Genomic DNA, 6629 nt, shown 5'->3' with positions numbered 1-6629 from the left:
TCACCAGCCTGTGGGATAGCATTGGCTAATCTATTATATATAAAAGGTACTTTATGGACTAACCAGAAAAAAGAAATTAGTCTAAAAATTACCAAAAAATTAGAAACATCTAACCGTTAATTTAATAGTCCAAAAAAATATGCCCATTAGATTAGATTTGACTTTAAAATTACCCACCATTGCCATTGTGTTATAAGATATAGTGGGAAAAAAACTTCCCTCACGTCTACCTTTTTTCCTTTAAAAAATCTGAACCTACCGAGGCCAACTTACGAACAGAAGAAGCGATCTAACAAAATCAGAAGAAACCTACGCTCAGGAACCCTAGCTTGCCTAAATCATCTTCACCGCCATTGCCTTGGCAAAATACCACACGAACGATCCAGGCTTCCACGTATACATGCTTCCTCCTCTCAGGTCAGCAATCTAGGCTTCCACCCCTCCGTCTTTCCTCCTATCTCAGTTTTTACTCAAGCAAATAGGATCGGAAGGCACATGTCGCCCGTCCAAGGTGGATCACACAACAATATACAGCATGAGCAACGGCCCAAGCCAAGATAGGTATGTTAATCGCTTCTCCCATACAATCCAACCCTACACTGTTCATTTGCATGTATTCTCTTTTGTTTTTGTTTCCAATACCATATACACTAATCTCACAATCAATCTTACGGCCTATCACATATTCTTTACACCAATCTCAGAATCAATCTCATGATTCCATAGACAAACTCATGATAGGTTAGACTTGTACCCATCATAATGTTGCTATTACAGTTACTCCAAATTAATATACACCACCATGATGGCTTTCCCTCAAAGAAGAAAAGGAACTCTCGCAAGCAAGTTCCCCTAATATCCTCAATTGCGCCATCGATCGAGCGAGCCTCCAGTAAGTACCATCTGCACAGATCGTGTAGAAATGACATATAGTTTAATCTTTTCTCAAAAGCACCAACAGAAACAAAAGGTATGACAACATAATCAAATAAGCTTTTCATTCATGTCCTAAGTTTCCTTTGTGATTGTTCGGTGGTTATTGTACATCAACTTTGCATCCTAGATTACAATCTTATCTTATTCTTACAGTTCAATCTTTTCCCAACAGCAAGAACAGAAACGACAGTACAATGCACACCTAAAAAATCTCTTATTTCTACTATGGTATTTATGCTTATGCAGGGCAAGTAATACAACAGAGATAGCTAGAGATGTAAGACTATATAGGAAAAGAAAAATACGAAGAAAGAACAATCCAGAACCAGTGACAAAAACAAAATCAATAATCAGTCAGGCTGGTATGACTAAGAGGTAAGTATCAAGGAAGTTCAATCAAGATCTACAGTTTGGACATTCAAGAACCTTATATTTCTTTTAGGGGCGTGTAAACGACTAAAAATAACACAAAGTGTATGACAGAAAAAACAAGGATAGAGAAAAAACCACCAAATATGTAAGTTCTATCAAGTTTGTTTCAGTACCAACAAGAACAACTAGACAGTATGAATTTTAAATTGATGCTGAATTAGGAAACTTGTAACAGGACGTTGGAGAGGGCAGATATGGAAATTTGGAACGTAAGAAACCCAAGTTGCAAGTGAGTGATGTGATGCAATTTTCTGGTACGAAGAAAGAACTTCAGGTAGAGCGAGAACATGCCATCTTTCAGATTATGCTACCAACAGGCAAGGTTGACTTGCACTATTGAGAGAGCCGCTGGATAACACCAAATTGCTAAGGAAACACAATGTAAAGAGGTGAAAAAACGACATGAAAAAAAATCAGATTGTACAAGTCCATGTTCGCTTTCATATCAACGGGAGGAAAGGTAGACATAAAAATAAACAATGGTCATGGACCTTATGTATTTGGAATGAATGGCTAAAAATACCACAAAATAGGAACACTACTACCTGAAGGTAAAGATAAAACACGCACAGCGCAGTTATGCACCTATGACCCTACAAATGAGGTAAAAATAGGATTAACGCGTCAGCATCAGAATACAAAAGGGAGTCAACCAATCGTCGTACTGTCGAGGGCCTTAAAAATATGTTGGATAGAGATAATAGACTAGCAAAAACACTCAGAATGGCAACCAAAGTTGCAGGCTTGATTATGAATGATACAATAGGGAATAGAAAAGGATGTGATATCATTGTTCAGTACAAAGAGATAAGGCCGAGAAGAATATCAAAGAACCATTCATAATTCACGGCTATGCAGTATCCATTATTATTCCCCTACAGAGAAGATATAGAGGAAATATACATTACATATTAAGGTAAGGTGCAAAATGCAAGAGAAAGCATGTAACAATTTTGGAATACTATGAGAGTCATATACAACACCATACTAATCAATCAAAACACTTCCTGGTGTGTCAAAAGCTTAAACTACAATTCAATGTGGATGCCCTTGCATGCATTTTGCAGTACAAACTGGACTGGATCAAAAGACACCAAGGAAACCTAAGAACGGAATTATATGCTGGCTTGCAAGAGGCAATAGAAAGAGAAGATACAAGAGGTGAGCAGGTATGAAAGAGAATACAACTGCCATGTGCCATCCAGCTTCATAGATAGCCCAAGATACAAAGCACAAAACTACCAAGATCCTATGGCAATATGTCAGTGGGCTGGATACGCATACCTATTTGTGACATTCATGTTGAACGCAGCTTGGACGGAGATACAGTCTATGCTACAGGAAGTAGGCCAAGCTGCATCGGAAAAACCTGATATTGTTGACCGAGTGTTCCACATAGTTCATGAGAGACATAAGAGAAAGGGGGTACTCAAAACACTTGCATGTAATATCATGCTGACTTTATCAGACCTGTTACTTTCTTTTCTATAGCAAATGAACTAATAACAAGGATAACCATAAGTAGATGGAAAATTAGTACAGTGCGAACTATCCTCAAAATAAAATTGAATTTTCTATGCTAACATGATATGGCAGAACAAATATGATCTACTACTCCTAGAAGTATTGGAAACATGCATCAACATTCGATCGAAATAGCTCAATAATACCAATTGTCGACTCTATATATTATCTAATATTTAAACCGTATTCTATTGTACAAGTCAATAGCGACAACATCCACATATCGTTATAGTTTGTATGTAAAATGCAATAGCACCCATTTTCATATTCACTTATTAAAATTAATTCTATCTTTGGAAAATAGTAAAACTATACCTAATTACAAATGAACTTATTAATTTCTTAATTTTTTTAAATACGAAGGGGGACAAGGGGCCTAACACTTCAGATGCCACTCCCAAGTACGGAAAAAGTGTATGGGGCATAAATAGATTTACATATTTCACTAACAAGTCGTACCTTAATGTACATTATATGAAACAAGAAAAAAATATACGAGTATGAGATAGGCTGGAAAGGAAGAAGGGGGGACCTGCAGGTGAATAATGAGCCGCCGAAGTAGGATGAAGATGACGTGCCGGGGCGCCTCGCTCCGGGACGGCCACGATGCGATGGAAGACACGCCGCCAGCATCCTCACAATTGAGGTGGATTCAAGTTGGATGTGCGAGACGAAATCAACGCCCACGTCGCCTCCAAGGACGCCGTCGACCGCGGCACTTCAAGATCGACAAGCTCGCCTCCTCCATTGTGCAGCTTCTCATCGAGCCCTGCTAACCCTCCATCGCCGTTCGGCTTAGCAGATCGAGGAGGCGTACAGGGAGCCAAATTAGGCACACGAGATGGCCACCCCGTGCGTGCAGGTGTGTAAGAGCAAGGTCACGGCAAGGAATCAAGAGGGGAAACTGAGGTGGTGTTCGGAATTAAATCCGCAGCCTCGGGTGGAACAAAATTTGTACAGAGGGGATAGAACAAGATGAAAAGGGGATCAGGCAAGAGCACCGTGTGAGACTCATTTTTTTATTGAGCGGTGAGACTGAATTTTTTTAGGAATGGTGAGACTGTGAGGTGTGTGATGTGTGAGTGCGAGAGAAGTGATCTTATTGGGCTTCCACCAGAAACAATGCGTGCACGCTGTCTACACTTGAAACACCAACTTGGGCTTCCACCAGAAAAAAAAATCATTTTTTCTAAAAAAACCAAAATTTCCTACTATTAAACAGTGATTGCGTACAGTATTGTACACCCCTAAAAACAGGTGGAGTTCACATAAGTGCGCTCAAAGTAAATACTAAATTATAGTCTAATTTTCTATGCTGCAAAATGTTCTGAACAAATCAAAATATATATTACATGATCATAAAGAAAACATATTAAACCTGTACCAATCATTGATATTTGAAGTATGCATATAAAAGTACAATTTCATGTCAAGTCGGTACAAACTATCAACAAGATCCTACGGCCACATCCGGCAAACCCACGGGCTGGGGAGGTGCTCCCAAAAAATTCGATGAGAAAGTCTTCACCCAATATTTCCAAAAAATGAAAGAGAAATTATTCTCATCTTATCATGAAAAAAATACCAAACATATGTCTAAGGGTAAAATCATGTTTACAATCATCCTTGACAAACAAACGATAATAAAGACAAATGATTATAAATGTCATCACACTCGGTTCCAAATTTTCTTTACACAAATAAAATAATTTGTTTTAATTATTAAACTTCAAAGAATTCTAGCCCGCACATCGAGCGGGCCACTTTGCTAGTGGATGATAATTATGGAACAACGTTACCTAAAGAACAAGTCTCTTAGCTGAACTATGGAACAACGTTAACTCCTGAACAAGACCCATAAGAGACCAGGATGAATATACAGTGAAATATGGTAATCTATTTTCCATGCTGAGATGAATAACAAAGTCATAAATGTAGCACACAAGTAAGATGAGGGTACAACCTATCTGGCCGCCATCCGTAGGAGTGAGCATCATGTGCTGACTTGCCGATGGCCCTGCAATTGTTGTGGTTGTCCATGTCGGGCACGCGCATTCGATGCAGGAACTGTTGAGTGGGGACTATAGCTCCCTTCTAGTGTATGCTTCCCTTGTTGGAGCAGCTGCGGTGAGTCGGAAGACGGTGTGGCTGAAGATGCAGAAAACGCATAATGTTAAGAACGACACATCTCTCTGATCTGAAGAAATACCCTAAGAGATCAACAGCAAGGTACGAGAGTGGTCACACGTCTGTTGACTGAAGACTAAATTGGGGTCACACGATTTTATTTTATTTTGGTATTGTCCGATCTATGCCAGATGGCTTGATGGCCGTCTTGTGCCTCCCGGCTGACACTGTTCGGAATCTTCCCCAAAGAGCCAGCGACCACCAGCAGAGCAGCCTGCCTCTGCCGTCCGTGGCCCCGACCAAAACCCAGCTCCCCATCCCGCCGCACTGCCGTGGTTGTGCCGCCCCCAAGCCAATCCACAAAGACTCGCCGTCATCCAGATCCAGCGGCGGCAGTACCTTCAACCCATGCAACTCTAAGATAGCCATCTAAGCGCTGCTTCCGCGACGAACTTGCGCCCCCGCACCCTTACGTTAGACACCAGCCAACCAGCAGCCTAGGAGCTCCGCCGCCTCGAGGGGTGTTGCTTTCCGTTGGGAATCGATTGGCCCAGAATAAAAATTCAGACAACTGACGCCTAAATAAAGTGATTTGACATGAGGGTGCGACCTATCTGGCGGCCCAGTGAAGTAGGCAGCTCCAGCTTCCAAGTCGGTGAGGCCGGCGCGGTTGCGGTGGCTACCGGCGGCAGGGAAGCAGAGATGTCGCGACAGTCAACGGCTACGGGGAAGCAGCGCCGGGGCTCTGGACGGATCCAAAGTTGGAGCCGCTCCGGCGCCATGAACAACGGCGGGGGTGAATCGGCTCCGGTACAGTTCACGCGGCCGTCATCGAGGCAGATCTGGCAGCACGGAGTAAAAGGCACACGACCCAGTGCACGACGGCAAATGGACAACGTCTCCGGCATTAGGGAGGAGGGCGGCTGTGAATTCGGTGTGGTGGGGGCGCCATGGAGGAGCGGCTGAGGTTTCGCGGCTCGGGAGAAGGGAGCTTCCGGGGAGAAGGTGATTTGGCGCCCACGAGGTATGAATGGGGAATTGGGAGGGGGAAACATGTCTTATGGACGCATTTGTCTTAAATGTGTGTGTTGGGGGGGGTTACAGTTCTACCCCTGCCTTTAGGCTTCTCGGCTTGGGTCTTTGTACTGAGGGTCAGGGATAGTAGAGTAACTTTGCTTCTCCCAAATAGTGGGCGCGAGCGATTTCGGGCTATTTCGGGCGTGTTAAAATAGTGTGCGCGAGCTATTTCGGGCGAGGAGGCGTGTTTTGAAATAGTGGGCACGAGCTATTTCGGGCGAGGAGGGCGTGTTTTGAAATAATCGGCACGAGCGATTTCGGGCGAGGAGAGGGTGTTTCGCCAACCATAGTTTATGAATTATTCAGCACATGTCATTTTGGCCGAGGAGAAGGCGCGTTTGGATGAAGTTAAGAACCTACCCTCCTTGTACAACGGGCCAATTTATGCGTGTCCCACATATGTCGGTAATTTCGCGTCTCCCATTTATTTGCTCTGGCGAATTCCACCGAGAAGATGGTGTTGAACGGTTCATTCAAATTTTGGGAGAACGAGCATCCACGTCTACCTTACCAAGTCGATTCGAATCAAATTT

At 42.9% G+C, this 6629-nt stretch overlaps 1 long non-coding RNA gene across 5 annotated transcripts; it reads right to left on the bottom strand.

Moving 5' to 3' along the window:
- Nucleotides 1–529: 529 nt before the first annotated feature.
- Nucleotides 530–3972, bottom strand: LOC120962783 (uncharacterized). 5 transcript variants are annotated; one of them, XR_005753719.3, is made up of 4 exons: nt 3425–3972; nt 2653–2737; nt 1914–2243; nt 530–903 (listed from the first exon to the last, which is right to left on the bottom strand). It is a non-coding gene; the product is annotated as an uncharacterized lncRNA (long non-coding RNA). The 5 variants fall into 5 exon arrangements; XR_005753717.3 differs by having other exon boundaries at nt 1914–1961; nt 3425–3971; XR_005753715.3 differs by having other exon boundaries at nt 1914–1961; nt 2653–2722; nt 3425–3971.
- Between the last annotated feature and the right edge of the window lie 2657 nt (nt 3973–6629).

The sequence above is a fragment of the Aegilops tauschii genome, chromosome 4 (genome assembly GCF_002575655.3).
Source record: "Aegilops tauschii subsp. strangulata cultivar AL8/78 chromosome 4, Aet v6.0, whole genome shotgun sequence".
In the NCBI taxonomy this organism is placed as follows: Eukaryota; Viridiplantae; Streptophyta; class Magnoliopsida; order Poales; family Poaceae; genus Aegilops; species Aegilops tauschii.
This window is presented reverse-complemented; position numbering and strand designations above follow the sequence as displayed.